This window comes from Carcharodon carcharias, chromosome 36 (genome assembly GCF_017639515.1).
Source record: "Carcharodon carcharias isolate sCarCar2 chromosome 36, sCarCar2.pri, whole genome shotgun sequence".
Lineage (NCBI taxonomy): Eukaryota > Metazoa > Chordata > Chondrichthyes > Lamniformes > Lamnidae > Carcharodon > Carcharodon carcharias.
In genome coordinates this window covers 4,996,474-5,024,210 of record NC_054502.1, presented here as the reverse complement: position 1 = coordinate 5,024,210, position 27,737 = coordinate 4,996,474, and the positions used below count along the sequence as shown (strand labels likewise).

The window sequence follows — 27,737 nt, the reverse complement described above, 5'->3', positions numbered from 1 at the left end:
AGTCTGCTCCCCACAGCTCTCTCTTTAACTCAAAGCCTATTTCCCTACCCGTGTCATTTATCTTAAGTCAATGGGATCTATCCTTGATCCCTGTCTTTGTCCCTGCCTGGGACGTTCTTCTGGATCTCTTTCGGTCTTTGGTTTGGAACCCTCTCCCCATGTCCTGCTCCCTGGGACACTTTCCTCCTAATGGCGCACCGGTTCAGATCACATGACCTACTTTCTCACGTTGTGCCACTTTTTCTGTGCATGTGTGCAGGTCCAGTTCCCAGCTTGAAGACGTAAAAACAAAAACTGCGCCACTTCCTGGCTGGCTCATGCGAAGAAAACCCGAGGCCCACTGGGAACTGGAGTTTCCAGCCTCTGGCTGCCGATCTAAAGCTAAGGTAAGTTTTTGGGTTTCCTAACACTACGCCAATGATTTGGATGAAGGAACTAAATGTATAGTACCTAAATTTGCCAATGACACCATGATAGGTAGGAAAGTAAGTTGGCAAGAGGAGGTAGAGTCTGCAAAGGGATTTGGCAAGTTAAAGGAGTGGGCAAATCTATGGCAGATAGAGTATAATGTGGGAAAATGTGAACTTGTCCACTTTGGGATGAAGAATAGAAAAACAGTAAAATATTTAAATGGAGAGATTGCAGAACTCGATGGTACGGAGGGATCTGGATGTCCTGTATATGAATCACAAAAAGTTAGCGTGCAGATACTGCAAATGATTAGGAAGGCAAATGAAATGTTGGTCTTTATTGCAAGGGGAATGGAATACAAAAGTAGGCAAGTTTCACTGCAGCTGTACAGGGCCTTGGCGAGACCACATCTGGAGTATTGTGCATAGTTTTGGTCTCCTTATTTAAAGATAGAATTGTGTTAGAAGCAGCACAGCACAGAGAAGGTTCACTCAACCTATTCCTGGGATGAGGGGTTTGACTTATGAAGAAAGGTTGAACAGGTTGGGCCCATACCCATTGGAGCTTGGGAGAATGAGAGGTGATCTTACTGAAACATACAAGATCCTTACGGGATTTGATAGGGTGGATACCAGGAGGATGTTTCCACTTGTGGAAGGGACTATAACCACGCAACACAGTTCAACAGTAGGAGGTCTACCATTTAAGTTGGAGATGAGAATTTTTTTTCTCTTAAAGGGCCGCTTGTCTGTGCGATTCTCTTCCCCGGAAAGCAGTGGAGGCTGGGTCATTGAATTTATTCAAGGCTGAGTTAGACAGATTTTTGACAGGCAAGGGGGTCAAGGGTTATGGAGGGGGTGGGGGGCAGACAAGAAAGTGGAATTGAGACTACATCAGATCAGCATGATCTTATTGAATAGCAGAGAAGGCTCAAAGGGCTGAATGGCCTACTCCTGCTCCTAAGTCCTATTTCCTTTGTTCCAAGTTAAAATCCTGTACAGGATTTTAAAATTCCTGAGAGGATATCATTTTATGCATTGGTAGTAATGAAGCACATGTAAAGCTAGGTTCCATAGTCATCCAATTCCAAAAATAAAGATGTCCAATGGAAAAAACACTTGTGAACTTGGGTTACAATTTAGCAATGAGTCATGAAGTTGGCATGTGTGGTTGAAGGGACAATTGGAATGGCAGACCTTTAAGGCCATAAAAGTGCAGCAGAATTAGACAGAAGATTTTTTTTAAAATCTGGCTACACTTAATTTTACAGATAAGTAGATTTTCCAGGTCTGGGACCTAAGAAACTGATTAATTTCTTCCAAGAGCCAGTACAGTTCTACCTTGGAGTAATGATCATGTTTTTAGTTAGAAGGTTAAAGGTTAACAGCTGGCCAAACTGCACCAAGGCCTTTCACGAATGCAGCTGAAGCCCTGTACCGCTGAGCATACCGCAATCCTCTCCTAATCCATCACCAACATTTCTAATGCTGTTCAGTTGACAGCTGTAACATTCAAGTGCTTTTAAGTGTAACTCTGGGCCAAATACAATTCTATCACAACATTCCCATAGGTGATTATATCGTAATACCTGAGCCCATATATCAAGTGGTTTAAATAAAATGTAGCTTATTAATTCTGCTCTCACCAGGTTTTCTCCCCCCTCCCCCCACCTTCCAAAGGATTATTCCACTGTAGTATGCTTCCATTGTGAGCTTTATTTGTTTGCAGCTACTCACCTACACCGGGTGGTGGAGCTATCACAAGCAAGTTTCTCCCGCGCATCCGTCCTCACGCCTACTCCTCCCTCCCAGAAACATGATAGGGTCCCCCTTGTCCTCACTTATCACCCCACCAGCCTCCGCATTCAAAGGATCATCCTCCGCCATTTCCGCCAACTCCAGCATGATGCCACCACCAAACACATCTTCCCTTCACCCCCCCGGCGGCATTCCAAAGGGATCGTTCCCTCCGGGACACCCTGGTCCACTCCTCCATCACCCCCCCTACTCCTCAACCCCCTCCCACAGCACCTTCCCATGCAACCACATAAGATGCAACATCTGCCCCTTCACTTCCTCTCGCCTCACCGTCCAAGGGCCCAAACACTCTTTCAAGTGAAGCAGCATTTCACTTGCACTTCGCTCAATTTAGTCTACTGCATTCGTTGCTCCCAATGCGGTTTCCTCTACATTGGAGAGACCAAACGCAGAATGGGTGACCGCTTTGCAGAACACCTTCGGTCTGTCCACAAGCATTACCCAGACCTCCCTGTCGCTTGCCATTTCAACACTCCACCCTGCTCTCATGCCCACATGTCTGTCCTTGGCCTGCTGCATTGTTCCAGTGAAGCTCAACGCAAACTGGAAGGAACAGCACCTCATCTTCCGACTAGGCACTTTACAGCCTTCCGGACTGAATATTGAATTCAACAATTTTAGATCACGAGCTCTCTCCTCCATCCCCACCCCCTTTCCGTTTCTTCCCCCTCCTTTTTGTTTTTTCCCAATAATTTACATAGACTTTTCTTTTCCCACCTATTTCCATTATTCTTAAATAATTTCCACCCATTGTTTATCTCTACCTTTTAGCCTTTTTAGTATTCCTTCACCCCACCCCCACTAGAGCTACCTGTACCTTGTTTGTCTTGCTTTCTACTCTTAATTAGCACATTCCTTTAGATATCACCACCTTCAACATCTCTTTGTCCACTAGTCTGTGACATCTTTTGGTTATCTCCACCTATTACTGGCTTCTTGTCCCAACAACGCCCCCTCCCCCCCCCCCAAACCAGCTTATATTTCAACCCCTTCCCTATTTTTACTTAATTCTGTTGAAGGGTCATGAGGACTCGAAACGTCAACTATGCTCTTCTCCGCTGATGCTGCCAGACCTGCTGAGTTTTTCCAGGTATTTCTGTTTCTGTTTTTTTTGACAAGCAAGTCCAATCCTGTGTTCAGCCAACGTCTACACAGCACAATCCTAGTAGGCATGAGGAGCTAGCTTCTCTCACACAAGATCAAGCAGCATTATTCACCTTAAAACAGCCAAGTATTTAGCAACCATCCTCTAGATCACAGCATGGACACACAGAGGAACTGAACATGGTTCTTATCAACTGGGCTCATGGTACTTCAGCAGCAATCACTTGCTTCTTTGCATGCAACCACTGTTATACAGCACCTTATTGACACTATCATCCTTAGTCTCAGAATTCCTTCAGCTATTTGACAGGCACCTGCTTTCACTGTGGCATATTTATGAACGCAGCCAGCCACTATAATTTTCTAGACCTCACGACACATAGCATATCATCAAAGGCTTAACCGAGGTCTCCATGTAACACATGCTTGCCTTGTCACTGACTTCTTGCTCAGGATGCTCAGGGATAATCAGTCAGCAAATTAAAATGTCCAGGGAAAAACTCTTTATGTCGAAGTTTTGTCACAGAGAGTGGCTGAGGCAGAGGCCATTGAATCCTTTATGGGAGAATCAGACAAACATTTTGGAGAGAGAGAAAAAGAGAGAGAGAGAGAGAGAGAGAGAAAAAGAGAGAGAGAAAGCGGGCAAAAAGGGGGCGGTTATCGGAATTATTTTTGGGTTGTTCTTGGAGAAAGCCAGCAGAGACAGGATGGGCTGTAAACTCCCGTGCCTCTATGGTTAATGTGGCCTGGAAGCCTTGCTCCAACCACTTTTAAAAAAACACCTGGGTCAAGACTTTACCCAAAACTTTGTTCCTGCTGTAAGCTTTTGACATAACAGGACACAATGAAATTTCACCAAGATAATCATAAACAAATGGGAACACCATTATCTTCCAGTTTGCCTGTAAGCCACACACCATGCTGACCTGTACATTGTCTATTCCCACAGTCACCCGGTCAAAGTCCCGGAAGGTGTTCCCTACCAATCAGCATTTGTGAAAGTAACTTCACCATGCAGACAGCAGTGGTTCCAGAAGGCAAGTGTGTCTGAGAGGGGGTGGGGGGGCAGGCAAAGTGCACAGAAAAGGCAGAGTTATACATAGAGAGAATGCATAGAGTAAAATAGAGAGGAGAAAGACAGAGGGAGAGAGGAAGAATGTGAAAGTGGTTAAGAGTATGCAGCGGGGGGGGTTGCGGTGGTGCGGCAGTTGAGTTTTGTTTCAAATGCTATACATCTTAGTCCTAAGAAAAAAATCTGACTCATGATTGTGAAATCTGAGAAGGAACCAAACAACATACTATTCTTGAAAGCCCATTGTTCTACATCCACATCAGCAAAGCGAGACAAATTCTATCAATCGTTCAGTTGATTCATGGTGAAACCATGGCTGGAAAACCCCAAAACACAATTATACCGACTATCTGAACTTGCAAATACACATCACTATTTTGTGTAGTCAGTTCCAATAGCCATATTCAAAACAAAAGGACACCATCCCAATTTGAATTTCAACATGATGCAAAAACTAAAACAAAAAATTCATCAAAAGGACAGAGGGACTCTTATGGGGTTATTTCCAAGTTATTTTGTGACCTTTTAACTTACAGCATCATTCTGGATGTATAATTTTGAAATTTCTTAGATGTTTTCAGATATCCTGAAGATGTCATAAGCTGCCATAGAAATCAATTTTTCTTGGTTGATACCCAGACAACACCAAGGTCTCCAAACTGACAAGTTAAAAATCTTGTTTTTGTTGACCAGCAATGCAAAAACCGAGCATAGATTCACTAGAATGCTATCAGAGATGATGAGTGGTCTCTGAGAAAGACTGGAGAGTTTGGAAGATTTTTAAATATCATTGCAGCCCAGAAGGTTATGGATGACAGAATAATTACAAAATAATTCCAGGGGAAATGCACAAAAGAAACTTGTCGAAGTTGGTTTGAACTTCTTGCTGTTGCTCAAGCAGAGTCTGTAAACACCGCCAAGATTTGAAAAGGAGGAATATTAGAGAATCTGGGAAGCCAAGAGGAGACTGGGATTAGGTTATGTGGCTCGGGTAGAAAAAACACAGCACAAGCCCGCCAAATGATTGCAAAATAACATTCTACGGTTTTATGACCCTTGCAGCATACTATTCAGAATGACACATATATTATCAAATTATCTATACATACAGCCCTGAAGGTAGTTGTTATAGAAATGGCTCACTGTTAGCTGGATCTGAAACGGAAAATGCAAACAACTTCTACTTTTTTCCAAAATAGAAGATTCTAGTCTGCTGGAAGAAACTCCAAGTATAGGCTTGCATGCCTGCTGAAGATAGACATTTTGCAATTTATAATGTATCAAGTCATATTCAATCAATAAGTGTCACAGACCTTTACCTTTGTCATTCGCAAGCCCTATACAGACACGCTGCACCAATCAGGTACTGGCTAACAACGAGTGGCAATTCTATGGAAACATCTGTGAATGAAAAGTGAGCTGATGTCCATTCCTTTAACAGTGTTAATCCAGAGCCTGTGAGGGGGGCTCTACCTACCCTGGACAGTAGATCTCAGGGATCAGGGTGGGAAACTGACATTGCATGACAACAGTCAAATTAAGGAATTCTTTAAAAAGACCTTTTGCTGAGAACAATTTGAAGATACAAGAGGAAGAAATGTTTCATTAAACAATACCCAAATCCTTTAAAGACTGTCTGTGCCCTAGTGCCTCTCCAAAAAAGACTTAGCCAGATCTTTAAACTATCCAAGGTTAATCTATACTCAGCCCAGTACTACTAAAAACATCTAAAAAGCTGTTTGGTAATGATGTTCTGACACTGGTTGTGACCAGTAGGTGTCATAATTTGGATCTCTCTAGGAGATTTCCCCTTAACCTCCTCTGTCCCAAGGAGTTACAGCAGAAAACAAATGTTATACCAGAGAGTGAGGAAATTAAGATATTTAATATAGCAGAGAAAAGAGACTAAAATCCAACAAATCCCCCAGGCCTAATGGCCTACACCCTAGGGTTCTGAAAGAGATAGCTGCAGAGATAGTGGATATGCTGAATAATATGCTCTCATTCCTAGTAAACCTCCTCTTTACCTTCTAAGGCCCTGACATCCTACCTAAAGTCTGATATGTGATACTTTATCAAATTCCTTTTGAAAATCCATATAAACACCAACTGCACTTTCATCAGCCCTCTCTGTTGCTTCATCAAAAAACTCAATCAGGTTAGTCAGATCTTATTGACTTTTAACAACTCCATGCTGGCTATCCCATATTAATGCATGTTTCTTCATGTGAGAATTTATTTGTCCTTGTAAAGTCTCTAATAGTTATCTACCACTAACATTATTCTGACTGGCCTGTCATTACTGTTTATCCCTCTCTGCTTTTCTTAAAGTGGGTTTTACATTTGCAATACCCCAACACCACTCCCATACCCCAAGAGAACAGGACAATTATGGTCAAAGCTTCTTCTCTCTCCACCCGAGTTTCCCTCAGCAACCTCAGATGATCCCATCAGAACTGGTTAACTAGTTATCTTGCAAGGTATTTTCACTCATAAACAGTGCAAGAATTAAAAACAGCTTACCAAAGCAGCAGAAAATGTCCTCTCTTAACATTTTAAGGCACATTAAGCAAGCATTAAAATATCATGCAAGACAAAGGGAATCTAAATTAAAATTCACAGAATAGGTTAATAGGAGTTCCTAGGATTTGTTTAAAATTAAAGTGCTTAAAGTGGCAGAGTGACCAGTGCTGAGCACTTTAATGGTGATTCTCCTTCCTTAATACCAAACCTTCTGAGCTCTCTCCAGTAATTCATTCGTACTTGTGTTTAATTTTCAAATTTAAAAAATTTATCCAGGTAAAGCTCCGGACAGAGGCTGCGAGAAATGTATCGGGGCAACAACACAAGGATTCAATATGAACAAATCCAGTGTGTGGGACTGGCAAGATGCTAAGGGACAGAATTCTCTCAATGGCTTCACAAAAAAAGGATCAACATAGTCAATTGGGAAAGTAGTTTGTAAAGAAGCTGTTGGGACATGATACGAACAATGAGAGCTATAGGAAACAGAGTCAGCACAGTTAAATGGCCCTCAACAGTTTCAAGGGCAGCCCAACCTCAGTGCAAAAGTGGTTAAGATGAATGGGTTAAGTATATGCGGCCATACAACAATGAGCCATGTAATACCATCTGATCATTACGGGAAAATTGCCAGTTTTGCAGGACTTGATGGAAAAGTATCCGGTCTACAGAACTCAGAAATCAGAATGAATTTTTAAAGAGCTTTGACACTCCTAGGGAAAAAAAATCATGAGCTATTGAGTTCATGGGTTAGTGGGAATAATTAATTGCGAATAGATCAATTCTGTAATGGTGCTAGCATGGAACAATAATTTGAAGCCAGTGAATTTTATTTTTTTTTAAATTTGAAAATTAAACACAAGTACGAATGAATTACTGGAGAGAGCTCAGAAGGTTTGGTATTAGCACAAAGGAAGGAGAATCACCATTAAAGCTCTCAGCACTGGTCACTCTGCCACTTTAAGCACTTTAATTTTAAACAAATCTTAGGAACTCCCACAACAGCTTGTAATTAAGGTGGCAAGCAGCTGAGTCATACGGAGCAGCAATGTCCCAATCTGTGCAGAGTTAACACATTTCCCTCAGTATCCCTCTGGGTAAGGGAAGAGAAAATTGATCTGGGAAAGAGTGGGCTGGGAGGTGAAGCATTCCACTGCAAACTAAAATCAGTTCTAACACCTGAAGACTTGAGCCAGCTTCTTTAGTTTGTGCTAAATACTGCAGTCAGCAGTGCAAGGTGAGGTGAGAGTGACTGCCCTTGACATCAAGGCAGCATTTGACCGAGTATGGCATCAAGGAGCCCAAGCAAAACTGGAGTCAACAGTAATCAGGGGGAAAACTCTGCTGGTTGGAGTCATACCTAGCACAAAGGAAGATGATTGACCTCCAACAACCTCAACCATCTCAGCTCCAGGCCATCACTGCAGGAGTTCCTCAGGGTAGTGCCCTTGGCCCAAGCATCTTCAGCTGCTTCATCAATGACCTTTCCATCATAAGGTCAGAAGTGGGGATGTTCGCTGATGATTGCACAATGTTCAGCACCATTCACGACTCCTCAGATACTGAAGCAGTCCATGTCCAAATGCAACAATATTCAGACAATATCCTAGACAATATCCAGGCTTGGGCTGACAAGTGGCAAGTGACATTCGTGCCACACAAGTGCCAGGCAATGACCATCTCCAGCAAGAGAGAATCCAACCATCACCCCATGATATTAAATGGCATTACCATCACTGAATCCCCCAATATCAACACCCTGGGGGTTACCATCGACCAGAAACTGAACCAGCCATATAAATACTGTGGCTACAAGAGCAGGTCAGAGGCTAGGAATCCTGCAAAAAGTAACTCACCTCCCGACTCCCCAAAGCCTGTTCACCACGTACAAGGCACAAGTCAGGAGTGTGATGGAATACTCCCCATTTACCTGGATGAGTGCAATCTCCCACAACGCTCAAGAAGCTTGACACTGTCCAGGCCAAAGCAGCTTGCTTGATTGGCACTAAATCCACAAATATTCACTCCCTCCACCACCGACGCACAGTAGCAGCAGTGTGTGCCATCTACAAGATGCACTGCAGAAATTCACCAAGGCTCTTTCAACAGCACCTTCCAAACCCACTACCACCTAGAAGGACAAGGGCAGCAGAAAGATGGGAACACCACCACCTGGAAGTTCCCCTCCAGGTCACTCACTACCCTGACTTGGAAATATATCGCCGTTCCTTCATTGTCGCTGGGTCAAAATCCTGGAACTCCCTTTCTAACAGCACTGTGGGTGTACCTACACCACATGTACTGCAGTAATTCAAGAAGGCAGCTCACCACCACCTTTTGAAGGGCAACAAGGGATGGGCAATAAATGCTGCCCAGCGAGCGAAGCCCACATCCCGTGAATGAATAAAAAGTCAGCATTAGCCACTCAAGGTATCGAGACGCTGTAACAAACCCAGTGACTTCACTGTCAACAACTGTGTGGCTAATACTCATGTCTTTGATTCCACCAGCCTTTCACATGGATTTAAAAAGGAACAAGAGGGATATCCATAAGCTTTCTCCCACTCTAAGACTTCTCTAAATCAAATCCAGATACCTGAATAATGGACAAAGTAAGTCTACAGCTAGGGGAAAACACTTCCCTGTAAGATACACGTGTACAAATATTCAAGCCGTGTCTTAAATTCCTCCAGCTATTATAACAAAAACATATTAGCACCCACTAAAATATCAGAGGAGGAAATGTAAGAAAGATATGATCAGCCCGTATTGCATTAGTATACCAAAAGATAATTCAGGGCCTTAGTTTCTGAGCCCGAACATGAAGGTGGACAAGTGAATTTTTTATAACTATTTGAATTGTATGTTTGCAGCAAGCATTCTAAGCTATATAACACTCAAAGTCTTTTATTGACAATAGTAGCAATTTGACGAGATGAATGCAGACTATCCTTAAAATATTGATGTACTATTGGTACCAGTATGTTTCATGAGACCTGTAACAAACCCTAAACACGAATACTTAGATAACTTTGAGACATGAGAATGGAAGGTATCTGATGGGCCATTGTGATATGACCTCCCAACAGAGAACAGCATCTCCATTACCTCTAGAAATTAACATCTGATTGCAATGAAATTGCTGCACTCCTCACTTCTCCTTCACAGCTACTTTAGGATTTCCATACAGTGTTTTTATAGATAGGTCAACCAGGAATTATTGTCAAACGGAGTCCTCAACAAGTTTTCTATGAACACAGCAAAACAGCAGTGTTAGTGAGAAATATTAGCCCTGAACTGGTGTGTAGAAAAAAAGACCAACTATGCAGAAAGCAATACCAACTACCAGCAAGGAACTTAGCTCCCCAATGGCACCAGTAGAACATATCCCCATTGCTTCAGCAGGAACTGGCCATCTTCCTGCAGCTACTGAGGAGCTGCTGAAATGAGGATTATTCAGCAATTTAAGGCAGAAATGAAAAAGATAAAAAGAGAATCATACTACACTGAATAAAATAGGCTCATCAAAAGAATAGCCAATAAAAAATAATCTTGTAGCATTTTTGGTTTACATGCCTATTTTTCAGTCCTATGGTAAAAGCACATGGCCATCATCTCAACTTCTGCAACTTAATCCTGTTTATGCCATCTTTTGAAATGGGCCACAAGACTGAAATGAAAGCTACTTTTCCAAGTTAAATCAGGATACTGAACTACTTTTTGTGCTAATAGCTGTATGATTATTGCACATAAAATAATAAGTTTATTAAAATAGCTGAATCCATTGCGGTTAATTCAGCTTTTATCAGACAGCAAGATTTTCGGTCACAATATGGCTTTTAAAATCTACAAATAGCCAATGAATCCCTGTTTAAGAAGGTCATGTTAGTTATGGTGATGCTTATGTACAATAACTTAAGGGTCACTATTTTACCTGCACAGCTTCTAAATCAGTTCAACATCTCATTCCCTTGGAAAAGCACTGGTTCCACATATGAATCAGAACACTCCAACTGAAAAAGTCAATGATATTTTTAAATCACAGCTAAAATCAGCCTTTTCTACTATTCTCTTAATTAAAACAAAGACCCCCATCCTGATCATTTGAAACAGCACAAGTTCAACACTGGTACATTCCTGAGAATCCCCAAGCGAATATATTAAACTGACATGGACAGTATCAAAAACATACCCTTCTGCCAGCCATAAAAAACAACTCAGCTGTGAAGACCCTAGTCAGAGTGTCTGCTGCCACATCAACATAAAACTGAGCAATACTCAAAAATCCCTGTACAAAACAAATCATCACCAAGAAGCCCTTGCAGAAACTGTTACAGTCACAGAACCGCAACAAGTAGACACCCTCATGGATCACTGAAAATCTACGTGCACAAATAAGAGCCTGGCATTTCTAAAGAAATACTGTCTAAAGTACTCAGGCAAAAAAAACAAGCAGTAACTCCCTAGAAGCTATTGACACTAAAAAGGACAAGTTTCAAGTCCAATACAATGCAAAGTTCTTTTTTAAAAATATATATTACAAAAGGGCCCTAATTCACTGCCTCCTTCTCTGCACATTTCTCTATTTTGCTCATGAAAACAGAACGGTCTGCAGTAACATGAGCACAGGCACATTATTGATGATCTCCCATTCCCAGCCACCAGCAAAGTGGAGCAACATCCCACTGTATTATCAAACAAGCCAACAGCCAGCAAAACCAACCTTGTGCTGAGGGCCGCAGAGCTTAAGTAATTTTACACAGGATCCCTCAAGAGGATTCCAGAATTTTGTTGATAGAGTTACCACACTACCCAATTTCCTCCTCTTCAACACCCCACCTGACCCATGGCCTGCACCTTAACGACATTAGACCATTGATTGGGATTAAGAATTTCAAGACAAAAATGTCACATGACAAATCTTCATTACTTCACTAGTTTTTATGGCCTGTTAATCAAGTCAGACAGATAAATCAAAGCGCCTGATAAATGTTTCTAACCAATCACATGGTTTGCAGGATGACCATCTATGAAAGGACCCACTGTCTGATGAAGTTGAGGCTGTGGTTTTAAGGGAAATTATGCCTGATAATCAATATCTCTCCTCCAACCTTAGTTTTAGATATCAAAATACAGTGGAAGCGTATTCAACTCCTTCCAGTCATAGCCACTCACCAATAAGTTTCTAAGCCATATTCAATAACAAATGTATATGTACACTTATGAACATCAAGTATACTGTAAAAGCTCCAAAATATTCAAGGGCTCATTTACGTTACACTCTTATAACTACAGTAGATTACGTAATCCTAAACACTCATCCTTCAACCTGTATAGCATTTACTTACTGAGATTGGGCAATACTTTGTGACCTTGTGACACCTTGTGACCAATAAGCTGTTTCCAAGCCTCTGCCACTGTTCTGAACCAGTGCACAGATGCCACACATAACAATGCAGGATAACTATTTGATCAAATGCGCCCCAGCACCCCCCCAACCCTATATGGGGAAGGCCTCAACCTCCACTTCAGGGTTGCCACAACAGCTTCCTAAAATCAGTAGTCAGCAACAAGGTATCCAAGTTGGTCACAAGACCATTCAACCCATTTGATCCCATCCTACCATATCAGTCTTTCTTAACTTACGTAACCTGGCAGCTCTTCCAGGGTTAATCATCTTGCATTTAAAGAAATATATCCTGATGAATCAGCTTATTTTCTCTTCTGCAAATCATCTTTTTAAACCCCTCTCCTCATTCTCTCCATCTCACCTCCAACAACAATTGTGAAGAGCTCATGGACTTGTCAGTAAGATCAAGACAATTCAGTTCAGCTGTCTCTGCCATGTCTCTCTTCCACAAGCCCACCTGGCTAAAATTTCTTCAATGCTTCACCGTGCCCAAGCCCTAAACTCATATTTTTCTCTAGTTTCTCACCCATTTCCCACTCTGAGCTCATCTTGTCCATGAGACCCATCTCCTGTTCCCTCAATCCTATTCCCACTAAATGATTGCTCAACTTAACCTCATGGCCTCCATGTTAGTCAATATTGCAACAGTTCTCCATCAGAGGATGTCCACCTGTCCTTAAAATCAGTCATTATCATCCCTCTCCTCAAAAAGCCACCACAATCCCAGCAAACTACCGCCCAACACCAAAGCCCTTAAAAAGGTTATAACCTCCCAAATCCGTTCCCATCTTTCCCAGAATTCCATGTTTGAATCCCTTCAATCAAGTTTCTGTCCCTGTTACAGCTCTGATCAAAGTCACAAATGACAAAGGTTCCCTCCTCACCCTTCTCAAATTGTCTGCAGCCTTTGCCACAGCTGACTACACCATTCTCCTCCAATGACTTTTTCCTGTTGTCCTGCCAGTCCAGATGGGACTGTTCAAACCTGGTTTCATTCTTTCTATCATAGCCAGAGAATCACTTGCGACAGTTTCTCTTCCTGCTCCTGCATCTTTACCCCTGATGTCCCCCAAGGATCTATCCTTGGCCCCTCTCATTTCTCATCTACATGCTGCCCCTCAGCGACATCACCCAAAGGCACAACTCTTGCATGTACACCGAGGATACCCAGCTCCACTTCACTACTATCTCTCTGTTCCTCCACTCTTGATAAATGATCAAACTGCTTACCCAACATTCAGTACTGGATGAGCAGAAATGCCCTCTAATTAAACCCTGGGAACATTAAAACCATTGTTTGCAGTCCCTGCTCCAAACTCCATTCCCTGGATACCAACGCCAGCCCTTTCCCTTGCAACAGGCTAAGATTAAGCCAGTCTGCTCACAACCTTATTTCACATTTGATCCTGAGATGAGCTTCTGAGCTCATATTCGTGCCATCACTATTTCCACCTCCATAACATCGCTTGACTTCTCCCCAACTCAATTCATCTGCTGCTGAAACCCTCACTCATGTCTTTGTTACCTCTCGACTCAACCATTTCAAAACACTCCTGGCTGGTCCCCAACATTCTACCCTCTGTAAACTTGAGAGCATCCACAACTCTGTTGCCCTTGTCTTAACTCACTTAACTTCCCTTACCTTCCCTGTGCTCGCTGACTTACACTGGCTCCCAATCAAGCAACATCTTGTTTTAAAATTCTCATTCTTGTTTTCAAACCTTCATGGTCTTGCCCCTATCGCTTTCATCTCCTCCAGCTCAACAACCCTCCAAAATATCTGCACTCCTCTCATTCTGGCCTCACATGCATCCACAATTTTATTTGCTCTGGCTTGCTACCTTCTTTTAGGACACATCTAAAACTTACCCTTTTGACCAAGCTTTTGGTTATCTGATCCAATATCTCCTCAGTGTCATGTTCTGTTTTTATATAGCACCCCACAGGGGCACTAAAAGTTGATCTTGTTGCCCTGGCCCCATTTGAAAGAAATGTTTCAGGTTTGTTTCATTTATCCATTAAGTATCTCACACATCTGAAGGGCTAGAGATATCTGTTTTGAGGCTGAAGGGCTAGCCTTAGCTCATCAAGTTGCTGCAAGAACTCTTAAAATGGGATAGCTTTGACCTTCGCCCGCACTATGTCTAGCGCCTGGATGTCCCCCTCTATAACAAGATGGTTCAAAGCATCACCAGTCAGACAAGTTCCTTTCTTCCACTCATTTCCTGTAGGAGTTGCTTCTGCAAGGTGGGAGGACTGGTTAGGGGTAAAGACTATTCCAGGACAAGATGATTTTTATTTAAGACCCTATGTGGCTGCAACCATTTATTCTCTCTATTGCTCCAGCTACTGTCACATTCAATGAGGGTAATCTACTCAGAAGGTTCAGGTAAATTTACTGTAGCAAAAACATGTGGGCTAGCCCCAGAAGACATGTTCCTATTTCAAGGGGACCTTACAATCGAAAGGATGCAGCATAATAGAGCACCAAAGCATAGCAACACGGTCAAGGCTGGGATAGGCAGATTTTTAATCAATCAGTAAAGGAATCAAGGGATATGGGGAAAAGGCAGGAAAGTGGAGTTGAGGATTATCAGATCAGCTATGATCTCACTGAATGGCGGAGCAGACTCAATGGGCCGAATGGCCTACTTCTGCCCGTATGTCTTATGATACAGTTTCATGCCCCAAACCCATTTAGTTTCTAATTCAGTCCTTTCTTTCCCCAAAAAAAGTGCTTTATTCCTAAAATTTGTCAAGGTACATTACATAACAGTTCAAACTTGGCATTACACAATTGGTTTCTTTCAATACAGGTGCCTCACCACTCTTGCCATTACAAATAATGTTCACAATGTTCATTTACGTTCGTGTCAGATTTTATCTGATACATACAGCCTGAGGGGTTTTACACTGTTTCCATCCCCTTAGTGTAGTATGGTGGGAGAGCCACAGACAGTGGCTTTTCCCATTGAGCGCTTAGGCGGCTGCTCCAAGCTTTAGTGTGTCTCTCACCACATAGCCCTGGACCTTGGAATATGCCAGTCTTCAACACACTGTTGTCAACAGCCCTTTGAACTGGAAGACCAGCAAGTTTCAGGCAGACCAAACGGGGTATTTCACCAAGTTGAAGGCCCTACAGCAGTTTGTCTCAGAGAGTGTCCCCTTGGAAACAGTCCCCAGAGCACAGAGTCCTACATTTCGGAGCTGCTCGGGATGAATCTCAACAAAAACCAGACCTGCTATGAAAAGGCACATTCCAGAAGGAAATGGGCGACAGTCTCTTCCCCAGCATAGCTGCCTCAAGAGTAGCATGTGGAGGGGCAAGACTCCAGGCATGCAGGAAAGATCTGATGGCCCTTCTCACAACCAAGCTGCTTCTTGGTGTTTGAAAGTTCTGACAATGAGGCATTCTGCTAAATGACTTTGACAGTCTGCTCAGGGAACCATCTGCAGGATCCACCATCTCCTTTTCCCATAGGGCCTTGAGGACATTATATGTGAACCACTGCCTGATGGATTCATAGTCATAGGTGCTTCTATGCACAAACCTTTCCACGAGAAACAGGTGGTATGGAACGGTCCAACTGACTGGAGTGTTCTGCGGCAACATGGCCAGACCCATCCTTCGTAACACCAGGGGCAGATAGAACCTCAGCAAGAAGTGACACTTGGTGTTTGCTACTGAGCATCCTTTTAGTTAGTCACTGTATAAAAGCTGCAAGTGGAATATTGTACAGGCAAATGCAGCAGTCAGTGTTTGCAGAGCGAGGCGCCACGAAATGCAATTCAGATGAACGATGAGCTTAGTATTTTTGGTGGGATTGCTTGAAGCAACAACTTTGGTGAGAATACTGAGACACCTCCGCGGACTTCTTTGAACAGTAAAATAAGATCTTTTGCATCAACCTGAGCCACAATACAGGCAGAGCGCACCTCAGTTTAAAGTGACACCTGAATCACAATACAGGCAGAACGCACCTCAGTTTAAAGCAACACCTGAACCACAATACAGGCAAACCGCACCTTTGTTTCACATACGAACATACAAATTAGGAATAGGCCACTCGGCCCTTCGAGCCAGTTCCGCCATTCAAGAAAGTCATGGCTGATCTGAATGCAACTACAAATTCACATTCCTGCCTGCCCCGGAGAGCCTTTCACCCCCTTGCTCATCAAGAATCTATCTACCTCCACCTTAAAAAAATTCAAAGATTCTGCTTCCACTATCTTTTGAGGAAGGGAGTTCCATAGACTCACAACCCTGAAGAGAAAAAATTTCTCCTCATCTGTTTTAAATGGGTGGCCCCTTATTTTTAAATAATGGCCCCCTGATACTAGGTCCTCCCAAAGAGCAAACATCCTCTCCACGCCAACGCTATCAAGGCCCCTAAGGATCTTATATGTTTCAATCAAGTCGCCTCTTACTCTTCTGAACTCCAGCAGATACAAGCCCAGCCTGTCCAACCTTTCCTCATAAGACAACCCGCCCATTGCAGGTATTAGTCTGGTGAACCTTCTGAGCTGCTTCCAACACATTTACATCCTTTCTTAAATAAGGTGACCGATACTGTACACAGGACTCCAGATGTGGTCTCACCAGTGTGCTGTATAACTGAAGCATAACCTCCCTACTTATATATTCAATTCCCCTCACAAAAAATAACTTTCCATTAGCTTTCCTAATTACTTGCTGTACCTGCCATTTGTGTACTACGACACCTAGATCCCTCACCATCTCAGAGCTCTGCAATCTCTCATCATTTAGATAACATGATGCTTTTTATTTTTCCTGCCAAAATGGACAATTTCACACTTACCCACATTATACTCCATTTGCCAGGTCTATGCCCACTCACTTAACTTGTCTATATCCCTTTTTAACCTCGTGTCCTCTTCACATCTTACTATCTTTGTATAATTTGCAAATTTAGCAACCATATCTTCAGTCCCTTCATCCAAGTCATTTATATAAATTGTAAAAGGTTGAGACGGCAGCACTGATTCCTGTGGCACACCACTCGTTACATCTTGCCAAACAGAAAAATCCAATTTATGCCTATCCTCTGTTTTCTGTTAGCTAGCCAATCTTCAATCCATGTCAATATGATACCCCCTACACCAAGAGTTTTTATTTTCCACAATAATCTTTGATGTGGCACCTTATCAAATGCCTTCTGGAAATCCGAGTACAGTAACCCACCAGTTCCCCTTTATCCACAGCACATGTTACTTCTTCAAAGAACTCCAATAAGTCGGTTAAACAAAATTTGCCTTTCATAAAACCACTGTGACACTGCCCGATTACCCTGAATTTTTCCAAGTGCCCTGCTATAACGTCATCTGAACAAAATAGGCAGACAGCACCTCAGTTTAAAGCGATACCTGAACCACAATACAAGCGGACTGCACCTCAGTTTAAAGCGACACCTGAACTGCAATACAGGCAGACAGCACCTCAGTTTAAAGCGACATCTGGGCCGCAATACAGGCAGACGGCACCTCAGTTTAAAGCGACACCTGAACTACAATACAGGCAGACAGCACCTCAGTTTAAAGCGACACCTGGACCGCAATACAGGCAGACGGCACCTCAGTTTAAAGCAACATCTGAACCACAATACAGGCAGACGGCACCTCGGTTTAAAGCAACACCTGAGTGTTAACTTTCTGATCAATGGTAACCGCCAGGACAGTGGGGGATACAGCGATGGTAATGCCACTGAATGTCAAGAAGAGATGGTTAGATTTTCTCTTGTTGGAGATGATCATTGCCTGGCACTGGTATGTCACAAACGTTACATGCCACTTATCAGCCCAAGCCTGAATGTTGTCCAGGTCTTGCTGAATATGGATGTTGGCTGCTTCAGTATGAGGAATGTGAATGGTACTGAACAATCATTAGTGAATATCCTCACTTCTGACCTGAGCAGGGAAGGTCATTGATGAAGCAGCTGAAAATGGTTGGACCCATGACACTACCCTGAGGAACTCAGTCCTGGGACTGAGATCGTTGACCTCCAATAACACAACCATCTTCCTTTGTGCTAGGTATGACTCCAACTAATAGAGCCCCCCCCGGCCCCCCCGGCGACTCCCATTGACTCCAGTCTTGTAAGCCCTCCTTGATGCCATGTTCGGTCAAACGCTGCCTTGATATCAAGTGCAAGTTCTCACCTCACCTCTTGAGTTCAGCTCTTTTGGACCAAGCTGTATTAAGGCCAAGAGCCGAGTTGTCCTGGCAGAACCCAAACCAAGCATCAACGAGAAGGTTATTGCTGTTTAAGTGCCTCTTGATAGCATTATCAACAGCACCTCCAATCACTTTACTGATGATCGAGAGCAGGCAAATGGGGCAGTAACGGACTGGGTTCGATTTATCCTTCTTTTTGTGGACACCTTTGTGCACCTCAGTTTCAGATCGCATCTGAACTAAAATACAGGCAGATTGTACCTCAGTTTAACATCACACCCAAACCATAAAACAGGTAGACTATAACTCAGTTTAATGTCACATCTGAATCACAATACAGGCAAATGGCGCCTCAGTTTAATATTGCACCTGAACAATATACGCAGACTGGGCCTCAGTTTCATGTCACACCTGAATCTCAATACAAGCAGCCCACACTAGCTTCATGTCACACCTGGACCAAAATAGATAGGAACAGATTAATTTGATACTTGAAGCATAAAACAGGCAGGCAGCACCACAGTTTGCCACAACTAAACCATAACACTGACAGACAAACATATGAATTAGGAGTAGGCCATTAGGCCCGTCAAGCCTGCTCCATCATTCAATAAGATCATGATTGATCTTATTGTCGTCTCAATTCCACATTCCGCCTACTCCCCGATATCCTCTGGCTCGTGTTAGTCAGGGGTCTACCTGCCTATTCAATGACCCAGCCTCCACCACATTCCAGGGAAGAAAGTACCAAAGATTCATGACACAGAAAAAATTTCTTCTCATCTCTATTTTAAATGGGATACCCCTTATTTTTAAACTGGATCCCCTAGTTCTAGTCTTTCCCACAAGGGGAAACATCCTCTCAGCATCCACTCTGTCAAGTTCCTTTAGGGTCTTACATGTTTCAATAAGATCACCTCTCATTCTTCCAAACTCCAATGGCCACAAGCCCAGCCTGTCCAACCTTTCCTCATGAGATACCTGTGATGTGGGGGTTATCAGTCGAGTGAACTTTTTCTGAACTGCTTCTAATGTACTCATATCCCTTCTTAAATAAGGAGACCAAAACTCACCAAGGCCCTACACAGCTGCAGCAAAACATCCCTACTTTTATATTCCATTCCTCTTGCAATAAATGATAACATTCCATTTGCCTTCCTAATCACATGCTGTACCTGCATACTAACTTTTCCTGATTCATGAACCAGGACACCCAGATCCCTCTGTACCTCAGAGTTCTGTAGTCTCTCTTCTGAACCACAATACAGGCAGACCATACCTCAGATTAATGTTATACCTAAACCACAACCCAGGCAGTCCATAGCTCAGTTTAATGCAACACCTAAACCACAATACAGGCAGTCCATACCTCAGTTTAATGCGACACTTCAACCACAATACAGGCAGACCATACCTCAAATTAATGTTATACCTAAACCACAATACAGACAGACCATACATCAGTTTCATATCACACGGAACCACATTACAGGCAGATGATAACACAGTTTAAAGCCATATCTGAACCAGTGTACAGGCAGAACTGCACCTCCAAGTTTACATGACACCTGAAAGATGATTCTTCGATGACTGCAGCACTCCCCAGTCCCACACTGATATTCCGGTCTAGATCACATTCTTGTGACCTGAGATTATCTTCAAAGACACAAAAGGAACACAGTTCCATTTCCAACATTACAACAGTTCAAAAATATATCATTAAGTGTAAAGTGTTTTGGGACATTCCGAAATGCTGCTTAAAAGCAAGTTTTCTTTTCTCTTCACACACCCTGACAAGATTTGGTAGAATGTACATATTATCAAAAATACAGACTAACATACTCACTTTGAAAAATCAACAGGGATTTTGATGTCTGTTCCCATGCAAATTCACCAATTACTCAATGGCCAATTTAATAGACTCTAGCTCCAAATTTCACAAAGAAAAACATGTTCCTCAGGATACTTTTTAAAACAAGTAAAATAGAATTAAACCTACCTTTACTCTAAAACTTGATGAAACTTTTGAATAAATCTGCAAAAGGGTAAAACGTGTTCTTTACATCTAACATGCAGCCAGGCATTCATTTTCTCTCCATCTCTTTTTCCAATATTATTTTACTTTAAAAAGATTAAGGGTCAAGTATTTCACTTTCATTGATGCCTGAGGTGATGTCATTGATGAATGTAAATACTTGTAATTTGAACTAATAGCCTTCACTGCAACAAGCAGTCAGGATACTAACCGTACTGTATTACATTAACACAGCTCTCACTAATATTTATAAAATTAAACACATTTCAGCAAGCAGAAGGTTGCAACAAAACAACTCTTTCGAGCATGGTTACTGTTCAGTAGAAACTTCTAAAGTAAAAATCAAAACCCAGCCATCATTTTATCTATAGTATAACCTTAATTCTTATTCTTCATTTCTAATAGATTTCTGACATAGTAATGGATAAACGCACATAAGACACAAATTCAAATTAACATTTAACAACAGGTTTTTGGAATGTGATTGCAATATATACAGGTAGATGTTTACTGGCTTGGAAACCCAATTCATCAGTTGGTTTAATACAAATCTACAAATAAACCCCAACGTTCATAGTTCTGGGAGCCAAGTAGATATCCTTATTATATTATACATGATGTGTTGAATTTATATTTTATCACATGTACATGGACACAGCCCGCTATTGGTACCTTTCCAAATATTAACTATGGTATTTTTAATAATGACCATCACAAACACTAATATATATGTGTATCACACAGAGACAGGGTTCGCTAGATGTTAAATTAGGCATGTCATAATAGTTCAAACATTGCTTCTGCTGAACTGGGACGCAGGGTCCCAGAACACAATTTGAAGTTCAGACTGTTGCTACTTCAACAAGGCTGTACCAATTACTTTGATGCAAGATCTGCATAGAATTATTTCACAAGAGTCTGTGCACTGTCTGTCAGAAGTGTAAGTGGTTGAAAGTTTTCATGAGACTCCTGACTATTTTTGAAGGGGCCCAGGGTCAACTGTTTAATACTGCTGTGAGTTGATCTGCCACAAACCTGGAGAAAGGTAGGTTTCAAAAAAAGGTCTCTCATTTCCTTTCACTTTTAGAAAAATGGGTTCTTTATACTCTTCCTAGAAGTCCACCTGAAAATTCAGGCATGGAAAGCACAACTTCATTTCAACTCAAGTGGTAACATCACGTTAAGGGTGGGGATGATGAAACTGCATTGATCAAAAATGAAATTGCTTCCACCAATAGCTGACATTGTGCATTTTTAAAGTTATGGCACACATGCACATGGATGCTTCGCTTTGGCTAACTTAATGTATCAAATCATTTTCAGCTTCAAATCATAATCTCCCAAAACAGCATTCAACAAAAGACATAATGAAAAGGACCTTTGGAGAAGTCACAAAAAAGTGGGCTTCCTTTTAAGATATATTAACAACTTCCAGAAAGCAGTTACTCCTTCCTTTGACAGTAAATGTACAACAGCAGTAACCTAAGTTACCATACTCTGAAACAATCTGTCTACGCATTTAGCACCACACTTAAACATTAAAAGTGTCAAGAATCTATTAATAATTCTTAAAGCATTCACTGGCAAAATCAAACTAAAGTCTTTCAATTAAAAATTCAAATTAACAAGGAGAGAAAAAAATGCCTGACAAAGTCTGTCAACTTATGCAAGAAAAATCAATACACCATTTTTTTTTGGAAAAAGGTTAAAAAAACAAGAGTGAGTTATCTGCACTGATTTGTACTGCACTGCCAGATCAACCCATCAAATGAGAAAATATAAGACAGCAAACCTGCCAACGAGAAAAAGTTGTGCTAAATTGGTTTTAACAAGGTCGGATTGATTAGGGATGGGGTTTAGGGAACCGACTACTACCCAAGGAGGAAAAGATTTTTCCAAGTATGGGGAGAAAACGAATCCATACAAAAGGAGGGGGAAAATTCGCACAAGATGCATGCAGACGACACAGAGCAACACAAACTTGGGGGGGTGGGGGGGGAAAAGAGAGAGAGTGAAGTCTTAAAGCATCCAAAATCTGTAAAAAGAGGGTGAAGAAAAGGTAAAGCACAATAAAGGCCTGTTATAGCAATCTTCTGCCTGATCTTCACCCCTTCCTCCCACACAAACGGACAAGTGTCAGGGAATACAGTAAATGCAGAACATTTTAAAACCCATATCACGCTTTTAACACGTGTACTAGCAACAAACAACAGAAGAAGAGGAGAAAAAAAAAACCCAAAAAAAAGAGCAAGTGACACCTTTAAACCGCCCTACCCTGGCTTCCCATCGGTTGCAAAACGCATTTACTGTCTCTCCCTCCACCCCCATAACCAACCTCCCCACCCCCCCCCACCCCCACCCCCACCCCAAAAAAAAAAGAAAGCCAACCACCATCTCCAACATGCAGTCCTGACACAGACTTTCCCCACCACCCACATCACAACCCTCTCTTACCAGAACGGAAAAGATTTTCTCTTTCTCTCACATTATCCATTCCACAGTCCGCCATGGCACATGAGGAGGGGAGGGGGAAAGAGAGAGAGAGAGAGAGAGAGGGGGGGGGGGGGGGGGGGGGGTGGTGGTGTGGGGAAGTGGAGGAGGAGGAGGAGATTGGGGGGGGGGGGGGGGGGAGTGGGAGAGAAGAGAGAGAGAGAGAGAAGCCACCACTTTAGAAAGGCATCCTCGGTGGGGGGGGTTTTTTGTTGTGTGTGTGGGTGTGTATATATATATATATGTGTGTGTGTGTGTGTCTGTGTCTGTCCTCCCCTCTCGGGTTTTCTTTGCTCACCCTCACGCATTCATATCTACACATACATATATACACACACACACACACACACACACCGCCCGATTTACTCGTTCGCTGATGACAAAGGAGAGAGCGGGAGGCGTAAGGGTGGGCAAGGGGGAGTGTGGTGGTGGGGGTGGGGGGGGGGGGGGGAAGAGAGAAAGAGTCGGACAGGAGAAGAGGAGGAAGGGGGTGGTGGTTTCTCTCGCTTTGTCGAGGTGGTGGGTGGGTTGGGGGTGGGGGGGGGGGGGAAATAGAGAGAGAGAGAGAGAGAAAAAAATCAGACGGTCAGGGTTGGGTTGGGTTGAGGGGGGGGGGGGCGCGGGTATCTTATTTTTTTAAATGACACCAAACGCTGGAACGCCGAAAGTGCGCCATGGAGAGATAAACACAAAATGGCGGCGGACGGCGCCGGGGCGGCGAGCTGACAGGGAGGGCGCTGCAGCCGCCAAACCCTCCCCACCTCCAAAACCCCCTCATTAAATCCGGCGGCGCCGACCGGAGGCCGCCAAAATCCGCGGCCGACCCGCTCCGGCCGCCCGAAACGAAAAATAAAATCGTTTCGAGAAACCAAGAAGAAAAAAAAAAGGGAGGAGGAAGAAGAAGAAGGAGGAGGGAGGAGGGAGGAGGAGGAGGAGGAGGGGTGGGGGAGGGGATAAAGACCAGGCCCGAGGCCTCCGCCCACAAGCCCTTGCGCGCGGGGCCTCGGCCGCGACCGTTGGGCTCGCGCGAGCACGGGCCGAATTAAAAAAAAACTGTTTCATTTCTCTCTCTCTCTCTCTCTCTCTCTCTTCCTTCCCCCCCCCCCCCCCCCCCCCCCGCCCTGGGAAAGGTGGTTTCGCCCCCCCCCCCATTACTCGTAGGCGACGGAGGGAGCAGGTGGTTTTATTTCGGCGCCCCGGGGGGGGGGGGGGGGAAGGTAGGTAGGGTGGAAAACAAACGTATTTTTATTTATTGTTTCGCCAAGGTCGTGATTGATTTACCCATCATGCCGCGCGCGCCAGGAGGCTCTTTTATTTATTTTTATTTCTTTTTTTTTAAAAATAACGATTTTTAGAAAAAAAAAATCCGTTTACTTTCTCCCCCCCCCCCCCCCCCCCCCCCCCCACACACACACAGGAAAAAGTTGGCAATCCCGCCCCTCTTACGGCGGCCGGGATTTTTCAAGTTTTGGTGGGTTATTGTTGTTATGATTATTAATAATAAAAAAAGAGGAAAAACGTTGGTCATTTGTCTTCGGGCGGGGGGGGGGGGGGGGGGGTTGGCTTTTTTTCCCATCGTGCCTTTCGCGACCGAGATGAGAGGCGAATCGAAAGATTTTTTTTTCTTTTAAAAACCCTTATTTTTGTATTAAAAATACGTCGAACGTGTTAAAAGGGTCGGATTAGGCGACTACTTGTCGCGGAAGAAAAAAAAAAAAAGCAGGAACGGGGTTTTATTTTTAAAGACTTTATTTTGTGTCGCGCGGGGGGGAGGGGGAGGAGTCGCGCTTGGCAACCACCGAACCCCGGCCTTAGCAACGGGCGGGGTGGAAAACTGCTCTCGATAGATATCAAATCCTTTTATTTTTTTAAAAAAAATATAATAATCAGGATTTAAACACCAAACTTAGAACGAGGATGGAAATTTATTTATATTCCGCCTATTTTAAATCAGACGCTGGAGGCTCCCGTCCGCCGGGTGAACCAACATGGCGGCGCCCTTGAGGGGAATCTTCTCGCCGCATTTGATTCCTCGAGAATCGACGGGGTTCCCCCCGCCCTTCTAAAATCAGGAGCGCTCCGAGTCATCGCCGACCTGCTTTACGTTTTCAAGGAGAGAGAGAGAGAGAAAACGAATTGTCCATCGTTCTCTGTCCCAGCTCTTCTCTTGTGACCTTTGACCTGAGGGGCGCACAAGATGGCGGCGCCCAGGACGGCGGGTGCGTGAGACCGAGAGAGGCACCGACGCTGGAGGAATTCACCGCGCGGAGAGGCTGAGCGGTTATCGGTAACATGTTTCTTTTAAGTGGTCCTTGCACTGCGCCCCCCTCCCTCTTTTGCTCGCTGACCTGGCGTCCCCTGTCTATTGAAATGCACATCCTCGTTTTCCAATTCCTCCCTATCTCTGTAACCTTCGCCCCTACTCCCTTCCCTATCTCTAACCCTATCCAGCCCCTACACCCCTCCCTATCTCTGTAACCTTCGCCTCTACTCCCTTCCCTATCTCTGTAACCCCCTCCAGCCCCTACACCCCTCCCTATCTCTCTGACCTTCGCCCCTACTCCCTCCCCTATCTCTAACCCTCTCCAGCCCCTACACCCCTCCCTATCTCTGTAACCTTCGCCCCTACTCCCTTCCCTATCTCTAACACTCTCCAGCCCCAAAACCCCTCCCATCCAACCTCTTCAAGCCCCTACACCCCACCCTCTCTCTGTAACCTTCGCCCCTACTCCCTTCCCTATCTCTAACCCCCTCCAGCCCCTACACCCCTCCCTATCCAACTTCTTCAAGCCACTACACCCTTCCCTATCTCTGTAACATCCTCCAGACTCCACACCCCTCCCGACCTCTGTAATCACCTCTAGTCCCGGAACCCACTCCTTAACCTGCTTCATTCCCGACAACCCTCCCTATCTCTGACATCCTCCAGCCCCAACAATCCTCTGCGATCTCTGCACTCCCCCAATTTTGACCTCTTCTGTCTCCCCTCAAATTGATTTCTATCCGTTCACTATTGGCAGCTGTGTCTTCAGCTTGTCTTTGGTCATTATCCAAATCATAGAACAATTGTAGCACAGAAGGAGGCCATTCAGCCAGTCATGTCATGCGAGCCTTTGGCAGGAACAATGTACCTAATGTCACTCCAAACATCCTATTCTCATTCTGTGACTCATGCTAAATTTTGTTTGACAATCACTCCTGTGAGCTGTCTTTAAGATGTAATATTATGTTAACAATGCTCTGTAAATACAAGTTCTTGTTATGAAAACCCAGAGCTTTTGAGAGCCTAAGCCAACCAATTGGGCTCCATCATGTACCATTGCCTGATTCTTTTCTTCTCAGTAAGATTACCCCATAGGAAGTTGAGCTTTGTGCACAATTCTGCCATTGTTAAGGTGTTAGAATTGTGTAACAGTACAAACATCTTACATTGCAAACTTTTTGAAAGTACAAAGATGTTGAGGTTACAGAAAATAATCAGAAAAATGATCATTTCTGCCTCTTTTGATTTGAGTTCAGTGGCCATTTCGAAATGTTGAGCACCACTGAGGCTGATGCTTTGCTCCATAGTGTGCCATTAGGGATTATTGGAGAATTGTTTCTGCCGCATGATTTAATTCTAGCTCTGCGTGTAGAGTGTTGCCTGTTAGCGCTCAGCTGTTTGCTGCTGTTGCCAGTTGAGGTGTGGAACCTACAGTCAAAGCCGACATATTCTCAAACCTACCTTCCACCACTCAATATTGCAGCATGTCTGTACGCAGTGTGCAAGCCTAAGTAATATTCTCCCAGATTAATTTGAAATGCATGCATGCGGTATCAATACATTTGTCCATGGAACTCTGGGAGGACATAAAGAAGCCTGAAAAAAAACCGAACGTGTCTGAAATACTCAGCAGGACAGGCAACATCTATGGAGAGAGAAACCGTCTAAGAAGCGATTTGATAGTGGTGTTCAGAATCATGGGGCTGGATAGAGGAGATAGGGAGAAACTGTTCCCGCTCATAAAAGGATCGCGAATGAAAGGGCACAGATTTTAAAAATGATTTGCAAAATAAGCTAATGTGATGTGAGGAAAAATGTTTTCACACAGTGAGTGACTCGGGTCTAGAATGCATTGCCTGGAAGTGTGGTGGAGGCAGGTTCAATCAAGGCATTCAAGGGGAATTAAATGATTATTTGAATAGAAACAATGTGTAAGGGCACAGGGAGAAGGCAGGAGAATGGCAGTAATTCATAATGCTCATTCAGCGAGCCAGTGCAAACACGATGGCCTGCTCCTGTGCCATAACATTCTGTGAAGTTTCAGATTGATAACCTTTCATCAGAACAGGATCTACCTGAAACACTAACTCTGTTCCTCTCTCCACAGACGCTCCGCAGTCACTGCCTGACGTGCTGAGTAATTGCACCATTTTCTGTTTTTATTTCAGATGACCAGCATCTGCAGTATTTTGCTTTAGATCTGAAAAAGCCTGCTTATTTAAATAAAATCATCCTTTCGGCTTGCATTGTTAGTGGATATATCCTAAATACAAGACCAAAATCCACTGCTACATCAAGGCTAAGGGATGATTTGATCAAAGGTGTCAAGATATTGAAAGGAAGAGATAAGGTGGATGGGGAGAAACTATTTCATGTCGCTGGGCTGCCTAGGACTAGGGGACATAGGCTAAAAAATCAG

General features: G+C 43.5%; 2 protein-coding genes across 7 annotated transcripts in view; one reads left to right on the top strand and one right to left on the bottom strand.

Annotated features, from left to right (window-relative positions):
• ash1l (ash1 (absent, small, or homeotic)-like (Drosophila)) overlaps positions 1 to 23,096 on the bottom strand; it is a 230,621-nt gene extending 207,525 nt beyond the window's left edge. For all 4 annotated transcript variants that reach the window (XM_041179673.1, XM_041179676.1, XM_041179675.1 and 1 more), the window contains exon 1: positions 23,020 to 23,096. The gene's annotated coding sequence lies outside the window, so the exon portion shown is untranslated. The remainder of the gene's footprint in view (positions 1 to 23,019) is intronic.
• Positions 23,097 to 23,224: 128 nt separating this feature from the next.
• The window catches only part of dap3 (death associated protein 3), a 34,377-nt gene continuing 29,864 nt past the window's right edge, over positions 23,225 to 27,737 (top strand). The window contains exons 1-2 of one of the 3 annotated variants that reach the window (XM_041179679.1): positions 23,225 to 23,279; positions 25,010 to 25,342. The gene's annotated coding sequence lies outside the window, so the exon portion shown is untranslated. Of the gene's footprint in view, positions 23,280 to 24,508; positions 24,527 to 24,654; positions 25,343 to 27,737 lie in introns of those variants that run through there. The other 2 variants (XM_041179680.1, XM_041179678.1) reach the window with 2 other exon arrangements.